Source organism: Acinonyx jubatus, chromosome E4 (genome assembly GCF_027475565.1).
Source record: "Acinonyx jubatus isolate Ajub_Pintada_27869175 chromosome E4, VMU_Ajub_asm_v1.0, whole genome shotgun sequence".
NCBI classification, from domain to species: domain Eukaryota; kingdom Metazoa; phylum Chordata; class Mammalia; order Carnivora; family Felidae; genus Acinonyx; species Acinonyx jubatus.
Window position 1 is genome coordinate 48,681,810 of NC_069395.1, and position 24,618 is coordinate 48,706,427.

The 24,618-nt window shown below is 37.9% G+C and overlaps 1 protein-coding gene and 1 long non-coding RNA gene across 8 annotated transcripts in view; one reads left to right on the forward strand and one right to left on the reverse strand.

The window, feature by feature from the left end:
• Window positions 1–24,618, reverse strand: part of RASAL2 (RAS protein activator like 2) — a 353,917-nt gene that overhangs the window by 308,106 nt on the left and 21,193 nt on the right. The window lies entirely within an intron of this gene.
• The window catches only part of LOC113603798 (uncharacterized), a 69,027-nt gene continuing 49,107 nt past the window's right edge, over window positions 4,699–24,618 (forward strand). For all 5 annotated transcript variants that reach the window (XR_008293017.1, XR_008293018.1, XR_008293015.1 and 2 more), the window contains exon 1: window positions 4,699–4,926. This is a non-coding gene — a long non-coding RNA (uncharacterized LOC113603798). The remainder of the gene's footprint in view (window positions 4,927–24,618) is intronic.

Sequence of the window (24,618 nt, forward strand, 5' to 3'; positions counted from 1 at the left end):
AGACCAACACAATGACGTCTATGATGCATTAAAATCAGTTCTAATTTGTGACCCTATTCTACAAAGTATTTTGTAAAAGACTTCTACATTGAGAAATATCCAAATGAGGCATAGAAGAACCACCATTCTGGTAGCAATGTACAAGAGTATATTTTATCTCTCATCTGACAATATCAGGGAACTTGAAGGGAATTAGCAAATGACTAAAGAATGATTATTAATTCCCGGGGCACCCGGGTGGCTCAGTCAGTTAAGCGTCCGACTTCGGCCAAGGTCATGATCTCGCGGTTCGTGGGTTCAAGCCCCGCGTGGGTTCGAGCCCCGCTGTCAGCTCAGAGCCTATTAGAAATATAACAACACTGTTTGGCTGATGTATTTATAATTTTAAGATTATGTAATACCTTTTATCTGTGGAACACAAGTATTTTCCATTGGATAGTTTGAAAAAGAAAACTAAATTCCTGAGCTGCCAGCTCAGACCCTGAAGCCTGCTTCAGATTCTCTGTGTCCCCCTCTCTCTCTGCCCCTCCCCAGCTGGCACTCTGTTTCTCTCTCTCTCCTCTCAAAAATAAACATTAAGAAAAAAAAAAAAAAGAATGATTATCAATTCCTATTCTCCCCTTTGGTGGTCAAAAGATCTTCAGATTCCAAACAGATTTCTCCCCGTGCAGTCAAATGCAGACATCAATCACCATTTTTCTATTCTTACAATAGTTAAAATACTTAACTGACATTTCTAAAAATATTTAAACTTAATTTTAACTTTGTCATTCATGTGGGAAATTTGTGAAAAATAGAAGAGTGACAGAAATTTAGATTAACCAGTCAATAAGTAAATTTTCTCTCAGTTGAATGTTGCCAATGACGTTGTTCTCCTAGGACTTCATTTAGGTAACTTACTTAAAGGACATAACAAGTAAATGAAATGTGTGATACTAGTCTGATACTGGTTTGGACAAATCAGTTGCAAAGAAAACTCTGGGACTAACTGGCTCATGAGATGAGATGAAAATTTATTGAACTGTAGAGGGAGTCGGCTGGGGAAAAAAGCAAGTTAACATTAAGTTTTCATACAAAGGCAAGCTCTAAGTGGTAGGAATTAACTTTTGCTTAATATTTAAATAAAATATAAAGTGTATATAATCTTCAACAGTGTACTTGGACTGCTTCTGTAATAATATTTTTTAAGGAGGGGAACAGAAGGAAATGAAACAGAAGAGAAGGAAAGAGGAAATAAAGGGGAAGAAAACAAAGAAGAAGAAGGATAGAGGAGGAAAAGAAGGGGAAGGAAAAAGGAAAAGGGGAAGGGAAAGAAAGGGAAGGGAAAAGAAGGAAAGTAGGACATACATGGCTTCAGAATTAGACCTGGGTTCAATTCTTGACTGTACTACTTAAGAGATGTGTGACTATGGGCAAGTTACTTAAATTCTTTAAACCTCAGTTTCTAGAGAATATCACCTGTGTTATAAAAATGTTTATAGGTGAGCCTCAGTGGCTCAAGTCAATTAAACATCTGACTCTTGATATCGGCTCATGAGATCAGGTCATGATCTCATGGTTCCTGGGATTGAGCCCCCAAGTGGGGGGCTCTGTGCTGACAGCGCAGAACCTGCTCGGGATTCTCTCTCACCTCTCTCTGCCCCTTCCCTGGCTCATGCACTCCTGCACGTGTGCGTTCTCTCTCTCTCAAAATAACTAAACATTTTTTTTTTTAATGTTTAAAATGTTTATAAGGATTCAGGATGCCTGGGTGGCTCAGTCAGTTAAACACCTGACTTCAGCTCAGATCACGATCTCATGGTTCGTGAGTTCAAGCCCAGGGCCCTGCTTCGGTGAACACAAGCCCCAATTAGGGTGAGCCCTGCTTCTCTCTGTCCCTCGTGGGATTCTCATTCATTCGTTCATTCATTCATTCATTCTCTCTATCTCTCTCCCCCCACCCCCCTGTTTTTTGCTCACTTGCACACTCTCTCTCAAAAAAAAAAATACATTTATAAGGATTCAAGGAAATAATAAGGTACCTAATATACACTATCTAACACACTAAGAATTCATTAAATATTAGTCATCTTGGAGCACCTGGGTGGCTCAGTTAGCTAAGCAACTGACTTTGGCTCAGGTCATGATCTCATGGTTCGTGAGTTTGAGCCCCACATTGGGTTCTGTGCTGACAGCTCAGAGCCTGCCTCGGATCCTCTGCCCCCCTCTTTCTGCCCCTCCACTGCTTATGCTCTGTCCCTCTCAAAAATAAACATTAAAAAAGAATATATATTAATCATCTTTATCCACTTCCTTCTCCATAACTAACAGAAAGTAGGAAAACACATCTGGCCTCCTGTCCTGAGTGCTTCTGGAAAGTGCAGAGTGGAAGAGAAGTGAGAGCATCTCTGTCTCCACAGGGTCTTTGGCAATCCACATGCGCAGAGATGGTGAATAAAAATGGTACTTACTCTAGACAAATTATGTATTTTTATGTAGTTTAAAAAGTCATAATTCAGTATTGGTTTAATCAAATCATCCAAGTCACAGGCATGATTTTTTGGCCACAAATCATTTCACAAAATCCCTAACTCTGCTGTTGACTATTCTGAAAGTCAAAATAGTTGACTATTTTAAAGTGTCAGTCAACATCTAAGGCTGACTCTTCCAAAAAGCTCCTCCTTGTCAGTATGAGGCTTTTTATTCTGTGAAATAAAATTCCCATACTTTTAAAGTCACTTAAAAGTTAAGAGGTCAATAAACTCTTCCCCCATATAATTCCCTACTACATACTCCAGATGATAGATGCACAGAAATAGAATGTTGCTATAATATGAAGAGAAAAAAAGGGGATCGGAGTGTAAGTACCTTACAAGTATTCCAGAAAATCTGCTTGCCAACAATAAAATCCCCACAGTAAAACAACAGAGGGAGACAGCAGAACTCACTTCAAATGTTCAATCCCTAACTTCCGTAGCAGTAACTGGAAGAAAGAGGAACAGAGGGGGAAAGAACTTTTAATTCTCAGAGGACAAGCAGAACTGCCTCCACCCCTGTAGTTATTTGAAAGTTCTTACTGAGAAAGGATCGTAGCTCTACACAGATCTCCTCTAAAAAAGTTTATTCACTGGATTTTGAAAAAAGAAAAAAAAATCTTGAAACCAAGTAAAAAAAAAAAGAAAAAGAAAAAAGAAAAAGAAACCAAGTACAAACATTAGATTCTCAGGTTCTGAATAACAAAAGAAAAATCATCCCCTTCTCTGGGATTAAATGCAGCCTGCTGTCTCAAAATTTGGGAAGTCATTGTCATGGCCCTACAAGATTTAAACTCTCCAATGGTTTCCACTAAACTCAGAATTATATACAAAAACATTCTGCCACCACCTCAGAGGGCCTTGAGATCTGGCTCCTCCCCGCCTCTGCAGTCTCATTCCCACTATGCGCAGACACAAAGCTTTGATTCCTTCTTTAAACTGTCAAGCTTGTCTTCACCTATGGGTTTGCACGATATTTCCACTGCCTGGATAGGGCTAGATCACTAGGTCTTAGTTTAAATATATCTCCTCAAGGAAACCTTTCACTGCCTTATCTTTTCATTCTTTAAGGGAAAGGAGTAAAATTAAGGTAACTAAGATTTACTGCGTATCTAAGAAACACTGGGCAAGCTTTCACGTGACTTCCACTGAATCTTTACAGCCCAGAGATAGATATTATTCTTATAAATGAAGAAAGCAGATGCAAAGATTGAATACTGGTCCAAGGTCACATAGGTAATATATAACAAAGCAAAGATTTGAGCCCAAAGTTGTCAAATCCCAAACCCACAATCTTTCTGCTACACTATACTACCTCTCCATTTAAACAGAAACTATTTTACTGGGAGGAAATGCTTAATTAAATAGAAAGCCACAAAAAGGACTGTAGTTATTATGTAAAGATCTATAAACTGGCAGTCTGGATAATTAACTCTGTATTCAGAACCTTCATCTGGTATCTGTATTTCTTTTATATTGGCAATTAGCTAACTAGGATCATTAAAGGAACAACAGCTATTTCTCCTGAGACTCAAAGATTTCATAAGGTATATTCAAAATGCGCTTTCTCTTCTATGCTTTATACATTTGTTATAACTGATAAATTAAGTAGTTAAATTACAGAATTTCTGAGTTTACTCCAAGGAGTTCAGCTAATACATACTCAAAAATGGCAGTTTTTTGGTTTCCTTCTTTTTTTTTTTTTTTAATGAAAAGGCAAGATTTTTAACACTCTCCAATTAAGGTTAATAAATTGGAACAATAATAAGGCAAAATTACTTTGAAAAAGCAATACCCAAGTACTCTGGAAACATATCATATTTTATCTTGGTTTCTTGCTGTTTACATATATGCCTAACTTTCTCAACCAGGGCTATAAAATTCCAAAAGGCAGGGTCTTTGACCTATACATATCCATAATACCTTGCTGTGGAAGACTCAAAATATTTTTTAATGCCAATTATTAGAAAAAAGAAATCAATTTGCTTTTATATCCCCTGTGTTAGGTTTTAAATATGTCCACAAATTCTTTAGTGTTCCTCCCATTGAAACATGAAGTCTAAGTCCCCTCCTCTCAAGGGAGAGTTGACTTAGTGACCTCCTTCTATGGAAAAAAATAAGGCCTAAGTGACAGTATATGATTTCAAAGTCGAGGTCATAAAGGGCACTGCAGCTTCATCCTTGCTCCCTCTTTTGGATTATTCAATATAGGGTAAACTAGCAGCCACATCCTGAGAACACTCAAACAGCTTACAGAAAGATGCACACGGGTAGGGACTAAGGCTTCCTGCCAAGGGAAGAAGTAAAGTCTCCTAAGAACAGCCCTATGAAGTGAGCCATCTTCCTGCCCCAAACGAGCCTTCAGATGACTACAGCCAGGCCAACGTCTTGTCTACAATGTCATCATGACACAGTGAGTCAGGATAGCCCTGCTAACTGGCTCCTGAATTTCTGGCTCCTGAATTACCTGTGGGAGGTAATAAATGGTCACTGTTGTTTTAAACTGCTAAGTTTGGGGGGGGGGGTGGTCTGTTATACAGCAATAGATAAAGAATTAAGAAATCTATCAATTATTAAATGCCTCACATTGTTTCTCATGAACATCTGTCTCAACCTTTTCCCTTTCCCGACAAGCATCAGCATCTTGAGGATCAAGATAGCTATTTAGAACAAATCCCACCACATAATCCTGTCATACCTCTCCCTGATCTGACAATCACTGATAAATAACATAATTATCTGAAAATAGAGTACCCTTTAGATGCTGAGTAAAGTAAGCTATCAAGATAAGAGCTTTTGCCAGACTTAGACAGAACCCAGGCTCTCCTTGGACTTCCAAACTGGGATGACTTATCTAAACCTCAGGGGGAATTCTTCCTCCTACTTTCTCTTTCACATGAGTCCTATGAACAGACTTTCATAGCAGGGCAAGAGCCCCACACAGAATTTTTATGGAAACTCTAACATACCTACAGTGCCTAATTCCACATAAGACAAATTTTCAAAGTTTTTTTAGACAGTAAGTTACAAAACTCAAATCACTACCCCTCCCACTAACATCTGCCACCCCATTAAAACAAAACAAAGCAATAGGAAGCATTTTCTGGTCGCGCTTTTTTGAGACTAAGAAAAGAATCTCCTCTCACACATGCGACATTCGAGTGTGTCCCGCTGTCCATAGAGTTGCTGGGTTTACTTACGGCTGATAGTCACGGAAAGGCAGATGACAGGTGTTCACTTTCAGTTTAGGTCCACCTGGGCTAATCCTCAGGCAAGTTTACTGATGGGCTGAAGTAAGGAGAGGAAGAGAAGGGGTGCAGTAAAGGAAGGATGACAGTACACAATACACTGAGCTCTAACACACCAAACTCATCCTCACTTACCCTTATTTATCTCATGGGTTTCACTTCCCTGCCCCAATCAAACTCTGGTAAAGGGATCATTTAAATTTCCAAATTGCAAAAGGTGAATGAAAGTAACATAAAAGATGTACAAATCACAACGTTATACCACTCATCCTCCAAACCTCAAATAAAATCCATCCTGCTATTCAAATTCTATCTACAAGCTAACCACCCCGAGAGATTTCTCCCCCACTTTAAACAAGTATCATTCATCAGTTCATCATTGGGAAACTGCTTCTACCATGGTATTGAATTGTTGCTTAAAGTTATTATTTTTTAAGCATTTATTTATACTGTGAAACAAGCTCACTGCAACAATTTCAGAATACAAAAAGCTATATTCTCTTACATCCAGACCTTAGTTCTATTTGCCAGAGCTAATGGTCATCAGCAGTTTCTTGTGTATCCATTCAATTGGAAATTATTTACTTTTCAAATGCTTGTATTCTATTTCCTTTTGAAGGCATAAGCCATGCTTAATATGTATTTGTATCCCACCCAGCATACTGCATATAGCAAAAAATAAATATTTGTAGATTTAACTGTGACTACAAAGTACCTGCTGTTCATTTATTTCTAGAATTAACAATTCCAATAAACAAACTTTGCTTGTTTACAAACATCTCATGTAACTTGAAATGAATAAATCTACAAAAATTAGGGATGCTTGGGTGGCTTAGTCAGTTAAGCGCCTGACTTCAGCTCAGGTCATGATCTCGCCGTGTGAGTTCAAGCCCCGTGTCAGGCTCTGTGCTGACAGAGGCCCCGTGTTGGACTCAAAGCCTGGAGTCTGTTTCAGATTCTGTGTCCTTCTCTCTCTCCCTGCCCCTCCCCCACTCACGCTCTGTCTCTCAAAAATAAATGTTAAAAATTTTTTTTAAATCATGTCATAGCACTAAGATAAATAGAACAAAAAACAAAAATATAAGATACATGTTTAAATACAATAATAAAGTCTTTGATCCTTCTGGAAAAAATCTTAAGTGTTCTATATGACATCTTAAAACAGTAACAATGTGCATATCTGAAGGTAAATCATACAATAATTTACGTTATCATCACTCATGGCCTATTTACTTTCCTGTTAGAAACACTAACAAGCTTGTGTTTCTAATCTTCAAGCCTATAGAAGATTATAAAGAAATAAGAACAGGGACGAAAACAGGGATGCTATGGTGATAGTAGTAAGTTTTGGGGTTTTTGCCCTGTGCAGATTTTTATTAAATCACTTTGGCAAACATTCAGAATTTAGATGCAAACATTCATAGGTGGCATCCAGTTGTTTAAAATGACCCAGTTGGAGGGGTGCCTGGGTGGCTCAGTCAGTTAAGCATCTGACTCTTGATTTCAGTTCAGGTCATGATCTCACAGTTCATTAGTTCAAGCCCCACATCAGGCTCTGTGCTGACAGTGTGGAGCCTGCTTGAGATTCTCTCTCTGTCTCTCTGCTCCTCTTTCATGCTCTGTCTCAAAAACAAACATTAAAAAATAAAATAAAATAAATAAAATAAATAAAATAAAATAAAAATAAAAATAAAATAAAATAAAATAAAATAATCCAGTGGAAGGGTGTTTGGGTGGCTCAGTTGGTTAAGCGTCTAACTCTTGCTTCTGGCTCAGGTCATGATCTCATAGTCTTGAGATTGAGCCACACATCAGGCTCTGAGCTGGGTGTGGAGCCTGCCTGACATTCTCTCTCTCCCTCTCCCTCTGTTCCTTCCCTGCCCAAGTTCACGCTCTCGAAAGAAAGAAAGACAGAAAGACAGAACAAAAGAAAGAAAGCAAGAAAGCAAGAAAGCAAGAAGACCCGACCCAGTAGATTGTTCTAAATTAGGTAGAATATAAAATTTGGCTGTTAACACAGAGGGCCTAAGATGGCTTAACCAAGACAGAGGTGTGTTTCTTTAACTCCTACAAGTCCTCATGTAGATGGTCCAGGGCTGGTGTGGTGGGCTCCATGGGGTTGCGAACCAGGTTCCAGGAAGGCTTGTTTCTGAGTCCTTGATCCAGCCAGAGTAGTGAGTTCAGTGGGTTATTTATTTTTTTTTAAACCTCAAAATGAGGAAAGAATAATTAGAAGAGCAGATATAAAGACTCAGAAAAAGAACAGCCAAATCAATATTTTAAAATAGAGATGAACAGTCTTACAATGTCAAAACCCACCGAGGGCATTCTAGCAGCCTGCGATAGTTGATTTTTATAAAGATGCCAGGGTAATGCAGCCTAGTGATTAAGAGTTCAAGCTATGTGGTTAGATTGCCCAAAATTTACAGTAGCATTCTGCCATTCACAATTCTTGTGACACTGAGCAGATTAAAATTATTTTACTTCCCTAGGGACAACTTGCCTAATCCTTAGTCTAAAGATACTGCTATCTAATTTGTGAGCTGATGAGGAAATAAGATAACTGATATAAAATGTTCAGCTTAATGCCATGTTTCTGGAAAACCACCACCACCACCCCCCAATAATTATAAAGATAATGTTAAATTCAGCATGGTATATAGTTTCTAAGAGGGCAAGAAAATGAATTTGAATATTCCCACCCAAAAACGTTTGCTGTTAAAACAGTCTTGCCACTTAATGGGTTACATTCATATTATCTGCAGATTATACAAATTCATCTAATAACCTAACAAACCAAATTACGAATATTTTTTAAGTGTAAGGAAGGAAGGAAAGAAGAAGAAATGTGTGACAAAAAAAGCAATGTCAGAAGACCAAGATTAATATTTGATTATATCTGGCCAATAAAGTAAAGAAAAAAATCTTTAGCCTCCAAAGGTAACATCCCAAGACTGGAACCAAATCATATATACTGGATGTGACATACAGCTTTTTGGTATTTCCCATATGATAAATTATTCAAATTGGTAATATTACAGGCAAGATAGTATTCAATATTTGACTTATACAAAATATACAAAAATTAAGAATAAATTCTCTCACACAGAGATGATGTGGTTAAAGTTACATAGGATGTTTTTAGGGGAAAAAATATTCTTTCACACACCAAAATAGGTGGTACCCAGGGGAATATTTAAAAGCAACTTAGCATAAAACAGAAAATTAAGCATTTTTCTTTGGACTTTCATCCTCTGAAAGTTGTATGATCTGCCAATTATCAATCACATATTACTTGCATTTGAAATTTGGGTAGAAGTCAATACCAGAAGGCCAAAATGACAACAGAACAAAGATGTAAAGATTTTTTTTATAAATCATGTTTAACATGAGCTATAATTTAAAATGTGCTGTACTTGTTTCACAAATCACTCTCCTGAATTTGGATATAATATGGAAAAGACCTGTTCTATATTTGAAATGAAGATTTTCCTTCTACAATTATGCAAATGTCCATATCCTATAAAAAGTGAAGGACTGTAATATTGGCACTTATGTTAATTCTAAAATACAAATCTCTCTAGGTAAGTCTTGATATTTTATTTAAATTACTACCGGGGCACCTGGGTGATTCAGTCAGTTGAGTGTCCGACTTTGGCTTAGGTCATGATGTCACGGTTCAAGAGTTCGAGCCCTGTGTCAGGCTTGCTGCTGACAGTGCAGAGCCTGCTTCGGACCCTCTGTCTCTCTCCCTCTGCCCCTCCCCCACGTGTTCGTTTTTTCTCGCTCTCAAAAATAAATAAAACTTTTAAAAAATTTAATTATTACAACATACTGTGCTGGTACAAAAGGGGGAAAAAACATGTTTCAATATGCATACAACCTATCAAAAATTCACAAATAGTCTTACTTAAATGGTCAATTGTTTTCAACAAAGACGCCAAGACCGTTTGATCAAAAAAGGTTTTTCTTTTAACAAATGGTGGCAGGATAATTGGATATGCAAAAAAAAGAATGTAGATTTTTCTCATACCACACACAAAAATTTCATTAAAAATGGATCACAAGGGTGCCTAGGTGGGTCAGTCAGTTGAGCAACCAGCTCTTGATTTCAGCTCAGGTCATTATCCCAGGGTCGTGGGATCAAACCCGGCCTGGGCTCCATGCTGAGCATGGAGCCTGCTTGGAATTCTCTCTCCCTCTGTCCCTCTCCCCACCTCGCGCACTCTCTCTTAAAAAAAAAAAAAAAAAAAAAAAAAAAAAAAAAAGAGGTACGGATTCAAGGCCATGGATGAACTCTGAAAACATTATAGTGACAGAAACCAACCACATATTATATGATTCTATTTAAATGAAATGTCTAGAAAATGCACATTCAGACAGTCAGAAAGTGGATCAAAGGTTGTACAGAAATGGGAGCAGGAATTAACTGCAAACAGATACAAGGGAACTTTTGGGGGTAGGTGGGAATGTTCTAAAATTGGACTGAATAGCAGCACAATTCTATAAATTTACTAAAAATCAATGAATTGTATAATTACAAGTTAATTTTATAGAAAGTAAATTACACCTCAGTAAAGCTATTTAACAAAAAAGACATACAAACAAAAACAAAAACAAAAAAGGAATAGAGCATTACATTCCAAATCACATAAAATGATTCTCTTTGTATTGTAATGTTACCAGTTTGAGATACTAAATAACATAATCCTCACAACAAACTATTGGGTAGATTTCTGTTTTGTTTTGTTTTGTTTTCCTAAATGTTTATTTAGTTTTGGGGGGGGGAGGGGCAGAGAGAGAGGGAGACAGAGGATCCAAAGTGGGCTCTGTGCTGATAGCAGTGAGCCCAACGCGGGGCTCAAACTCAGGAACCATGAGATCATGACCTGAGTGGAAGTCAGACACCTAACTAACTGAGCCACGCAGGTGCCCCTCCCAGGTAGATTTCTATTATTATTTCCATATCACAGACCAGGAAACTGAGATAGGGAGATTAAAAAACTTGTTATTCCGTTAATAGACTGAAGAACCAGGGTTGGAACTCTAGTGTGTCTGACTTCAAAGAACAAAAATTGATAGGTATTCCATTTTGTTTATACTACATTTATATTAGAAAAATATACATATACATATACATATACATAAGCATTTTCTATACAGATCAATTTTTGGAACCCTGAGGTTTTTCAAAGGGAAGGAAATTCTTTAGATCACTGAAGAGATATTAATAAATACCTAGGCAGTGTTATAGGAAGAACACTTCATCAGGGTGAGAAGGCCCGAATGATAAATCTCATGTAAAAATGAAAGAACTAAACTAAACTATCTCTAAATCCCTTTCGATTTTGTTCACAAAATGAAACATCTTCCAAAGAAAACAGGCATTTTTACCCCTGGTTTTTCATAGTTTTAGTAATGGAGCCACTCCTAATGTTTTCTATGCTTTAATGAGTAGGGTAGAGGCTCTGCTCTCTATCTAGCCCTCTATTCCACTAGTCATCCATTGCAAACTTCTGTATTTTCTTGTTAAGTAAACTCTATCCCCAACATGGGGCTCGAACTTATGACCCCAAAATCAAGAGTCTCATGCTCTACTGACTGAGCCAGCCAGGTGCCCTACAAACTTCTAGAATTCAACTGAAATTGTATACAACTGTCTTGATCAGAGATTGAAGGAGAAAATGCATCTATGGGCTAGGGGAGTACAAGCGTGAAAAGTCTAGATGCTACAGTAAGTATTGAGGGGGCAGGGGGGAAGCATACTAAAGGCCTTTTGTACAAAGATGACCACTGTATCTCCAACCTAAAAGTCACAAGGTTACAAAATATAACGTTCATCTCATTTCCTCTTTAAGTCTTAAGTTTCATTTCTATCATGTATGTATTTCAACATAAATTCCAAAGAGATGGGTACTTCCCAAATAATCTATCCTTGAAATTTTAAAAATCACAGAAGTGCCACCAATGACACAAAAGAATGCTATATCATTTTTACTCACTGTTTAGGGGATGGAAACGTTAACGCTGTTGTTGTTATTCTCACAGAAAATAGGGGGACTACCACTTCTTTGTGCTTTCAAATACTTCCATTTTTTTCATGCTGCCTAATTTTTAAGAGGCTATATATCTCACTAAAATTTAAGAATAATTCAAAGCCAAAAGAAAACGCTGACCTTAAACATACGTAAATATACTGACATCAAGTACTGGATAAAAGTGATTGTTAGAATGAAGTTGCTTTTCAAACACGGATAACCTTTGGTAAGTCTCTATCTTCAAATCACTATACCCTCCTATCTGTGACATATTCTGAAATTAATAAAATTAATCAAAGGGTAGTGGCCTCAACCTACAACCTGTGGGTCACAATCTGACTGAGGGGAAAAGAAGCTATAAAGTGAAGACCAAAGAATGAAAAACACTGCTAATCTTCGAGCTGCTTCCAGTGGATGTTTGCTTTCCTTGTACTGAAGGCCGGGCCTCCATCGAACCACTGAGTCAGTGTTACTCAGACGGTCATGAGGAAGCAGGCTGCACCATGACAGCATGCTGTGTAATGCATGACACACAGTTTCTGAGCACAGACCTGAAGCATTAAAACGTTAACAAAAGTCATTTATGGGGATTGAATGAATGCAGCTGCTCCCTTCTTCTCTTCCATGTCCCATTATCTCCCATGGATTACAAAGAAGGACAACTTTCAAGGGGTAATGTAAGCAGAAATCCCTTAAAAAGGCAGCTAGGTTATAAAATATACTTACGTTTAAAGTTTTCCTACATTTTTACTTAAATAAACCAAAAGCAAATGAGAGAAATTTAATGAACAAGTCAACATAACTACACGTACACGGCTAAATTCTTTTAAAATGAAAAAATCGTGCCTCAAAGAATGGTGTTTCTTCCACTCCTACTCATACAGAGTGCATACGCACAGTGCACAGCCCAATCCGGCAGCTCAACGCTAGCACACATTACTGCTGCAATCCAGAACCCTGACTCTGCACTGCCGTGCCTCTCTGCTTGACTAAATTGCACCCAACTGCCTACTTACAGCATATGCTTACAGTCCACAACCTTGAAAGAAAAAAAAAAAATATGTGTGTGTATATATATCTGCATGAGGTTGAGACTTGTCACCTCAACTAGGCTCTCAGGTTATTTGAGAGCAGGAACCATGTCTTCCACTTTCTAGTATAGAGTACAGATGAAGAGCATAGGGTCTGGAGCCATACTGCCTGGATTCCTTTCCAACCTCCATCATTTGCTTTGTGACCTTGACAAAGGTACTTACCTTCCCTATGCCTCAGCTTTCTCATCTGCAAAACGACGGTAACAGCATATGGTTGTTGTTAAATTACACGAGTTATTCGATCAGTCGGTTGAGCATCTGACTCTTGATTTGGGTTCAGGTCACGATCTCACGGTTCATGGGTATGAGCCCCACGCATCAGGCTCCATCCACACTGACAGTACAGAGCCTGCATGGATTCTCTCTCTCTCTCCCTCTCCCTCCTCACTCATGCTCTCTCTCAAAATAAATAAAACTTTAAAAAACAGTATGAGGTACAAATTCCAAATTTCTAAAAAAGTATCTTGCACCCAGTATGCACAACAAAATACTAGTTATTATAATTATCTGCATCCCCTACAGTACCTAGCACCAAGCCCCGCTCCTTTAGTAGGTGTTCAAGTATCCGCCAACTGGATAAAAAATGTACTACTGTATCAGCAGTACAATTTCTCTTACCACACCATAAAATTTATGAACAATGAAGTCTCTCCTGTTCAAGAATACCTTCTTGGGGGGCCTGGTTGGCTCAGTCAGTGGAGCGTGCAACTCTTAATCTCAAGGTTGTGGGTGCCAGTCCCATGTTGGAGGTAGAGATCACGTAAAATCTCTTTTTTTTTTTTTTAGGACTACCTTCTTTAATTCTTCAAACCGCTTTTCTCAATTAGTCAGTCTAAAATGTAGCATCCCTACTTTCCAATCTAGTGCTAGAGTACTTTTCTTATATAGTTTTTAATAGCAAACTACTATGATAGAAAATGCTAAATATGTTGTTATATTTTTGCTGTGGTAGGGAGATTACGCTTGACCCTATCCAGTATCTCTGTGGCTCCAACTCACAAGACAATATAGTTCCAAAGAACTTAAACTCATGGGATGTTTGCAAAGAATGACTAGTCACAGGAAAACTTTGCACGAGGGGTGGGAGAGATGTGAGAAAAATCATTTGATAATAGAATTAGAATCACAGTGAGTAAGACGATACCCCCAAGTGAAGAGGATGGGGATCTACGTATGCTGGGAGAGTGTGAGGAGGAGGAATTGGAAAATAACCACCGAAGCACAGAACAGATTCTTCAGTTGTTTGTTCTGCATCTGTTCAACAGTCCTAGCTACTAAGTATGAGAGAGCAGGAAACCTAGGGCAATCCAATTTTAAGCTGGTTAAAATATCACATACATTATCAGAATATGGAAGAGTTTATATATATTCTTGTGAAAAATAGTTTAAGTTCTTAACCTCAAAAACAAAACAAAATGAGATACTTGCAGAGACATTTTTCATTATGTCATGAAGAACCAAGAACCAAAAACCTTGTGGTATTAAAACTACAATGAGTTACACTTCACACTCAATAGAAGGTAATAAATGTGGTAATAAACATAAACAGAGGTAATAAATGTGGGCAAAGTTGTAGAGAATCAGAACTCCCGTGTACTGCTGGTGAGAATGTCAAGCGGTGCAGCCACTGTGGAAAACAATATGGAGGTTCCTCAAGAAATTAAACACAGAATTCATATAGGATCCAGCAATTCCACTTCTGGGTAGATACCCAAATGAACCGAATGCTAGGACTCCAATAGATATGTGAACACCAATGTTCATAGCAGCATGATTCACAACAGTCAAAATGTGGAAGCAAGCCAAGTGTCCACTGGCAGATGACTGGATAAACAAATGTGGTCTATACATACATGGGAATATTATCCAGTTTTTAAAAGCCACCCAGGGACGCTTGGGTGGCTCAGTCGGTTAAACATCCAACTCTTGATCTCAGCTCAGTCATGATCTCACAGTTTGTGAATTTGAGCCCTGCCTCAGGCTGTGCACTGACAGTGTGGAGCCTGCTTGGTATTCTTTCTCTCTCTCTCTCTCTCTCTCTCCCTCCCTCCCTCTCCCTCTCTCTCCCTCCATCGCTCACTCTCAATAAATGAAGAAAAAAAAAAAAGGAGGGACACTGACACATGCTACAATGAGGATGAACCTTGAAAGCATTATGCTAAGTGAAATAAGTCAGTCCACAGAAGGACAAATACTGTATGATTCCATTGATAAGAGGTACCTAGAACACTCAAATTCATAAGCACAGAAAGTAGAATTGTGGTTGCCAGGAAGGATAGGAAATTATTGTTTAATGATACAAGGTTTCATTTTAAGAAGATGGAAAGGTTCTGTGGAGTACGCTGGTGATTTTGTACAATTATGTGAATGTACGTAATGACACTAAACTGTACATCTAAAAACGGTTAAAATGACTAATTTTATGTTACGTATATTTTACTATATTTTATTTTACTATTTAAAGTAACTTAAACATTTCTGCTTCCATAAGAAGTATTCTTAGTATTCAATCTGTAAGACAATAACTGACCATCTAATTTTGTACTACTTTGCTCAAATAGAACAGAGGTTTTAAAAAATCACACTTCTAGTTTTGTCCTCCAAAGTTATATTTTATTTCTAAAGACAAAGGATTGAGTTCATCAGGGTAATACCATAGGAATAACCAAAGAGAGAGCAATAAATTGAAAAGTGGGCTATCACAATATAAACAGTTCTTTGGGAACATACAAATCGTGGTAACCAGACACAGGTGGCACTTTCCACACAGTATGAGCTCAAAAGTAATCTCCTATATATACCGACCTAGTAAATGTAACATCAAAAGCATGATAATGCGTTGTACTGCAAGCAAAATTATTGTTTTCAAATACCTTCTATTTCTACTTAACAAAATCATTTTCTACCACTTTAATGCCAGGAAAGAAAATAAGGTAAAAACCTGTGTTAACCACTGTGAGCATAAAACTGGGTGAAATTGTAATAACAGCTGGCTGTTGTTTTCTTCATCCATCGAAAGCATTAGGGTACTGAATTTTCTACAAGATTTATGAAAAACCCCTTCCTAGTTATTAGATTCCTAAATGACCCAAGTTAATAAGTATATTTTCTACATTGCTTATGAAGAGACACCATCCCAATGCCTTATGGCGGGGGGGGGAGGGGGGAACCCTAGGGAAAACTTTTAGATAAGGTAGTAAGAATACAGTTCCAACAATCTTCACTAATCATTTAAATTTCCCTTGATAAAAAGCAAAACTAATCTGAAATGTGGCACACATAAATGGACTTAGCTAAAATGTTACATACCCAGTAAAGAGGAAAGAAGGCTAAAGGATGCATTTGGGGTGATCAGAACTTAACATACTTTTTCTAATTAACATTTGGGCATCAATTCCCCCAGGATATTTCCATGAAGGCAGGCGATAACTTCTCAAAGACTAAAACATAACATTCTAAGCTCCAGGTTTTCCTTCTCTCTATAGCACTTCCTTAACACTGAATTAAAATGATGTTGCATGAATAGAAATAAGTTTATGGAGGAAGGAGATTCCACGACTAGAAATACTTCCACTTTAAAAAAAAGTCAACCCACTTCAATAAAGGTAATTCAAATTTCTTAAGAAGAAAAAGTCAAATCAGCTGATCAAAGCTGGTCATAAAATGAAAGAGAACCACTCCGCAAAGGGGAGAGGGCAGTTCTAACAGAGGCTATCGTCGTATTATGCTACGTACATCTAATAAGCTATCATACATAAAATAGAAATAACCTATTTTCTTACCCAGCATTTTGCCAAAACTGTTGAAAGAAAACTTGTTTGATCAAAGTATCTGCAAAATAAACACCCTAATAAAGAATAACCTAACAATAATATCACAATCTACCCAGCTACTCATTTACAAAAACATCTACCTCCTGTCCACTGAACTCTTACTTGCAGAAAATACGGTCTATAAACTAAATCACATTTTAGAAAACTTGTTTGGTTAAGGCAGAGCTTCCCAATCTAGGCACTACTGACATTTTAGGTAGGACAGTTATTTGTTGTAGAGGCTGTACTGGGCACTGTAGAACGTGTAGCAATATTCTGACCTCACCCACTAGATACTATGGGCTCCCGTCCCTCCACCCCTGATGTGACAACCAAAAACGTCTCCAGACATGGACAAATTTCCCGGGGGGGAGGGGCAAAATTATCCCAGCTTAAGAACCACTGCTGTGAGGATTGAACAGCCTTGACAGTAACTCAGACTTTGTTTCCTCTACTCGTAATTTAAAAAATATTAACTACCTCTCCTTCCAACGGTTCTCAAATTTTATACCCAAAGCCCTTGAGTGCCCAGAAAGTGCTTGAGGAGCACCCATGGGGTATAACCTGAGCAGGTCCAATTTCATTTTTTTCTGGATTTCTGGGTATTTTCTTGGGGGGGGGAGGGGAATTGAAAATCATGACAAAGGTAAACATATCACAATACTAAATTTCATATAGCGCTAAATGAAAAAATCTCATATTTTTTCCCCTCCTTTCTCTTTTTACATTTTAAATCAAGGCCAATTTTGGAAAAACAGAGAGGTGGAAGAACACTAGGAATGAGAGCACATTAGCAAAAGCAAGTTGAATGTGCAGCTTATTTGTATTTCTTCAGCCCAATAGGAATCGAAATGTAGTCTTTAGAAGACTTACAGTACTTTCTACCTTGGTTAATCAAGTATCAGATATTCAAAGCCCTGAATTATAAAAGATGAAGTCCAGGGGCGCCTGGGTGGCTCAGTCGGTTAAGCAGCCGACTTCAGCTCAGGTCATGATCTCGCGGTCCGTGAGTTCAAGCCCCGTGTCGGGCTCTGTGCTGACAGCTCAGAGCCTGGAGCCTGTTTCAGATTCTGTGTCTCCCTCTCTCTGCCCCTCCCCCATTCATGCTCTGTCTCTCTCTGTCTCAAAAAAAATAAACGTTAAAAATTTTTTTTCTAAAGTTGAACTCCAAGTTGCATCCTCAGGAGAAACCAATAAATGAAATTAACACTGAAATTTTACTTTAGCTTGGTTTTAAACCTCTAAAAAGTCTATTTGATTCCTTTTCTCCCCTAGGTGAGAAAAAATTATCAAATTTTTTCCAGTTTTACTGAGAAATAATTGACATATATCACTATATAAGTTTAAGGTATACAGTATATTTGGTTCTTAAATTGAAAATAGATACTTGTTCCCACCTCAAAGATCTCCTAATTTAACCATTTTAAACAGAAAAGCAATATGTATAACACATTGAATCTTCTGGGTGGGGGGGGGGGGGGGAAGGCTCCAAATTTTAACGTGCAACAAATTACTTGGGAAATATATATTGTTAAAACATATTCTGCTTGGTGGGAGATGGAGGTAGGAAGGGTCCAGTGACCTGCATTTTAAAAAGCATTCTTGGTCATTCTTATGTACATGATCTGAAAGACTCATTTTTCATAGCACTAGTTCACATGTTAAATTTGGCACCAATGTTATATGTTATAAAATTCTAGCATTCTCTATTCACAGACTATACCATACTTGGTTTATTACCTCTAGCCCCTGGTCAACGCAACTAAGATCTAAAAATAAAAATAAATTCTAAATACTATGCAATTAAAGGGTCTAGAGTAATGTGTCAGCAAAGAAATATAAAGTAAATATTACAGATTCATTTTATGATGAATAACCAGACTATAAAATCTGACAAACCTATATCGTTAATTCTTCCCTCATGTAAAAACTACACTATCTCAGCTATAATTTTATATAAGATATACCAAAAAATAAATAAAACTTCACTGGTTCCAAAAATCCTAGTTCTCCAGTAACGGTTTTTCATGCACCACAACTATACCTTCCTTTAACAAACAGTACAGTCCCATCATGAATCAGTCATTTTGATTCATTTTGCTCCTGGATACACGTTAAGATGACGTGCGAGGATGTAAACAGAAAAATGACTTCTCGGCTCATTTTTGACATCCAATCATTTTTACTGCATTCCTACTACGGTCTTCATTCCTGAGAACCTGAAAATATTATTTAAGTAAATGGCCATGTCCGTTTCATTTTCTCCATTTTTGACTTAAGCATAGTTAAAGCAGACAGCATCATTTTCTTTTTGACTTAATGCGCCTCCCCAAATACTCAATTTTTTCAACTCTGATGTCAGTTGTTAGAAAACTGATGAACAGTTCCATACTTGCCTATTTTTTCTCATACCAGACAAAAATAGGATTGCTGATAAAGCACAATAACGTTCTCACACTTCACCTAGCATTCCAAACCCATTCAGCTCAACATTTCATGAGTATCAGACTGGTGGTATATTTAGTCATTGATATGTTTCCATAGATTCCATGCTCCTGTAAGAAGTGCCCTTTGTTTTCAAGACAGAATACCATTAAAAAAATGAGGCAGTCCTAGAGCCAGGCTTAGCTTTTATGTATTTATTTCTCAAGGTTTGTATCTTTATTTTGAGAGAGAGAAAGCACAAGTGAGGAAGGGGCAGAGACAGAGGGAGAATCCCAAGCAGGCTCCACACTGTCAGCACAGAGCCCCATGCAGAGCTCGAACTCAGGAATGTTAGATCTTGCCGTGAGCCTAAGACAGACAATTAACAGACTGAGCCACCCAGGCGCCCCCAGCCTTAGCCTTTAAAGACCATCTATCTCCAAAAGCTTCCAAAGAAACCCAGAAATGAAAAACAGTATTAGGAAGACTAAAACCAAAAATAGGGTAAGGCTAATGAAAAATGCTAATGCTAAAAGAGCAGGGTTGGGTGTTTGTTTATTTGTTGTTTGTTTGTTTGTTTGTTTTAAGCTATGTACTCAGAAACATGAACAAAGCAGAGAAAGGTTTCGGGTTTGGGGGGAAAGAGGGTAATGACAACAAATGACAAAGAGAAAGCAAAATTACTTGATTTCTATTAGAAAGTAGATCCAACACTGGATTGGGGTCTCTAACTTTGAGCAAGTCACACCCTGTGTTAGGCCCAATTTCCTCTTTTTTTTTTTTTTTTAACGTTTATTTATTTTTGAGACAGAGAGAGACAGAGCATGAATGGGGGAGGGTCAGAGAGAGGGAGATACAGAATCCAAAACAGGCTCCAGGCTCTGAGCTGTCAGCACAGAGCCCAACGCGGGGCTCGAACTCACGGACCGCGAGATCATGACCTGAGCCAAAGTCGGCCACCCAACCGACTGAGCCACCCAGGCGCCCCTCAACTTCCTCATCTTTAACCCCATCTATTTCACAATTGTTATGAGGAACACGAAGGGAATGTATATCACACATGTACAAGAGCTACACAAATATAAATTTTTAATCCTTTAGTGAACAGAATACATTTTTATAAAGGAACATGAAGGGAAAATTGGAAAAAGATTTAAAAATGTATTAAAAACTTTGGAAGGTAATATTATATAAAGAAAATATTGTACTGATTTTCAATTTTTTTTTTCAACGTTTATTTATTTTTGGGACAGAGAGAGACAGAGCATGAACGGGGGAGGGGCACAGAGAGAGGGAGACACAGAATCAGAAACAGGCTCCAGGCTCCAAGCCATCAGCCCAGAGCCTGACGTGGGGCTCAAACTCACGGACGGCGAGATCGTGACCTGGCTGAAGTTGGACGCTTAACCGACTGCGCCACCCAGGCGCCCCAGTACTGATTTTCAAAAAGCAGTTAGGGATAGGTCTTAGGAACTAGAGACCAGTAAGTCTTACGACACTCACTTGGAAAAACTTGAAAATGTATCATGAAACAGATGACTGGTGAAAACTTGAGGAAAAGTAGGTTATATCCTGCTCTGATTCTCTATAACACATTAAAAGAACTTGAAAGAATCATATTGTCATATTGCAAATCTTAATTGGGCTTTATTTATAAGATTTTGCTATTTCCTTCATTGAAGGTACATTTTCTTTTTATTTTTAAACACAAGTTAATCTGTTTTAAAATGCAGGTTTATTAATTATTTGGAAGACACATTTAAGGTTTCTTTTAACTAACATAAGAAAACATCATACGATACTTAAACAGAATGGGTTACAGTTCAGTTCACCTCAGAAACTGAACCTGATTGAGACCCATAAAGTTATTCAGGTCAAATCATCACAGATTATGATTTAAGCAGTATCAGTTACTTTATTTCTCAAAGATTTCCAGTTAACTCTACTAAAGAAAGTAAAAAAGGAGTAGTTTGATCTTTGAAAACACAACATAGTTTCATTCCAAGGTCTTCAAAAGTATACTTTAATATACGGCATGGGGGCACCTGGGTGGCTCAGTTGGTTAAGCGTCTGACTTTGGCTCAGGTCATGATCTTGCGATTCATGAGTTCGAGCCCCACATCAGGCTCTGTGCTGACAGCCTGGAGCCTGTTTCAGATTCTGTGTCTCCCTCTCTCTCTGCCCCTTCCCTGCTCATGCTCTGTCTCTCTCTGTCTCAAAAATAAATAAAAACATTAAAAAAATTAAAATATATATATATACGGCATGGCTCTGCAAAATGAGAATAATACTTATCTTACCTCTAACAGGACTGCTGCAAGATCAGATTGAGGCATATTATGTGTGAATATGTTTTGAACAATTAAGTCCTATACAAACATTGGCATTGTATTAGCCTATGCTTAGCTCATCAAATGCAGCTGATGAATTAAATCAATAATTATAAAAATTAACATATTTTGTTAAGAAACCTTAAGAAAAAGTATTCATATTTACTGTAGTTGTAAAAAAAAAAGTAAAGCTTAATAATTGTTAATGATCTAATTTTTTTTTATGTTTATTTATTTTTGAGAGAGAGAGCACAAGTGGGAGAGGGGCAGAGAAAGAGGGAAACACAGAATCTGAAGCAGGCTCCAGGCTCTGAACTGTCAGCACAGAGCCTGAAGCAGGGCTCACACTCATAAACTGTGAGATCATGACCTGAGCCAGTCAGCTACTCAACCGACTGAGCCACCCAGGCACCCTTAATAATTGCTAATGATTGAAATAATGGAGTCATGAAAGATCTTTCTACCATTATATTATCCTAGTGATGTAGTATCATCTTGTACGTAGATACTCTAATGTACACAAGAGTTTTAACTTACTGAAATAGTATACTCCTTCACTGAATCCACAGGTTCCTAAGGCCATAGTATGTGTTCATGTAAGAAACAGTTACTGTTAGTTGTGAAACTATCAAAATAAACAAAGCTCCCTTTCAATACACAGTCTTCAGTATAATAGAGGAAGTAAAACATACACAAATAAGTAGAATATGAGTTAGACGATAAAAAGTTTCATAACAGAAATATAAACAAAGTTTAACAGAATTTCAAAGAAGGCAAAAATTTATTTCTAGCTAGAGGGGAAAGCAGATAAATAAATGTCAGATAAGACTTCAAGAAAGAAGTCATATTTGTGCAGGGTCCTAAAGAATGAATAGGAGGAGCATCTAGGTGACTCAGCCAGTTAAGCATCCAACTTGGGCTCAGGTCATGATCTCACGGTTCGTGGGTTCGAGCCCTGCATCGGGCTCTCTGCTCTGTGCTGACAGCTCAGAGCCTGGAGCCTGCTTCAGATTCTGTGTCTCCCTCTCTTTGCCCCTCCCCTACTTGCGCTCTGTCTCTCAAAAATAAATAAACGTTAAAAAAAATTTTTTTTAATAAAGGATGAATAGGATTTGGAAACATCCCTGAATAAAGCACACATTTCTCAGAAAGAAAAATGCTTCCAGTTCACTGGGGGGGGGGGGGGGGGGGGGGGACTATCTTAGTAAATAGTACCAACATCCCTCCAGTCTTTCTACCCCATTAAACTAGAAGTTACCCTTCACACATCTCCCCATTTCTCTCCTTACTGAGTGTCCCATATCTAATCCTTCACCAAATCTTAGCCATTTTAACCTCCTACATATCTCCCAAGTCTGTTTACTTCTCTCTCCTCCATCATCATCTCCATAGCCCAAATTACCATTATCTCTTGCCCAAAGTACGATAACCTTCTCACTAGTCTCTGATGCATACCAATCTATACACTGTAGCCAGAGAGATTTTTCCTAAAGCAAATACACCAGACATCATCTTCCAGGCCCAAATCCTTGACACATGGCTACTTTTTTAGTCTCAACTTATACCATGTGCCCCTTAACTGTGATCCAGCCACTCTGGTTTTTATTCAGTTTCTCAAACTCACCAGGCTAACACCAGGACCTTTGCACATGCAATCTTCTCCATCTGGAATTTCACCCACTCCTGACACTCTTCACCTAATTAACTCCTATTTACCCTTTAGATCTTAATTACTTCCTCAAGAAAGTCTTCTCTATTCTCCCAAACTGCATTAGGTCATTTAGTTACACACGCTTAGGACAGACACTATGTACTTTCATATACAGTATTCGTTAGACTGTAATTTTATATTTATTTTGTGTTTCATTAATAATGACTTCCCTGACTAAACTCTAACCACCATTAGGATAGGGCCCATAAGTAATTTTGCCTTAGGTTCAGCCTGTCAACATACATGTGTTCCTAAGTCAATTTGTTTTCTCTTCAGTCAAAATATCTAAGGTGAACCAACAAGCAGAGAGGTCCCTGCCCTGCCTCAGTGACAGCATGTATTCTGTGAGCTAAGTGCAGCCCTTCCACCAGCTCTCCACACCCTTGCTCCCCATTATGTAGTTAGCAAAAATTGCTGTTTTTAAACCTAATAGTTAGCATGATTTAGTAGCTTAATTGCTTGCTAATAAGAAGCTTAGGAAGTTTAGTCTAAACCTAGAAAAATTTACTTTGCTTGCCAAAAATCAGCACCTTCAAAGAAGGGAAGAAAATGCTTCAGTGATTTATTCAGGTCAAATAAGCATTCCCAGCTTCCACTCCACCATTTACCGGAAGAGATGTGCTGTGAAATTTGTAGTCAGGGCTATGCCATTAACAGTTTGTGGTGTATTTGAAGGAATTTAAAGTAGCACATGAAGGTTTCAGTTGTACTGAATTAGGTAGCTATGTGAGTGAGAGGAAGGAGACGTGGTGATCGCCTTGGAGCTCTAAAGTAAAAGGCACTAAAGAATCCCAATTGTCAGACTTCCACTAGCTCTGAGATCATATAGCCCTGAGGATATGCAAACACCAGATTTGAAATTGCAGAAAAAAAAGAATACTACTGATTTGCCCCCCGCTGTGCTGTTATTCAGGCCCAAACCAGATATAGAAGGACATGTGCTATCAGCCAAGATGGATCAATAAGGACTAGATTCACCCTTCTGCCTGGAGCAACTAAAATTATTTTATTATATTTAAATCTCTTTGAAAGGTAACTGACTACTTAAAGCAAAACAATGTATTATCGTGGACTTTAGAAGTAAACGCAAGACAACAATAGCACAAAGGCCAGAAAGTGAGAAATGGGAGTACAATGTTAGATGGCTCTTATACTATACTTGAAGGTAGACTGTTACAAGCTAAAAGAGGGATACTATAAAGTAATCAATAAATACAAAAAGCTAAAAAGAAGAATTACAAAAAACACACAATACAAAAAGCGTTACAAGAGAGAAAAACAGATCGGACAAATAAAAAATAAATAGGATAGATTTAAATTCATCCATTCGATTTAAACCCAAGCAATCACATTAAATATAAATAATCACACTAAATATAAATAGTCTAAAAACCCCAGTTGCAAGACTAGATAAAAGATCAAGACCCAGGGGGTGCCTGGGTGGCTCA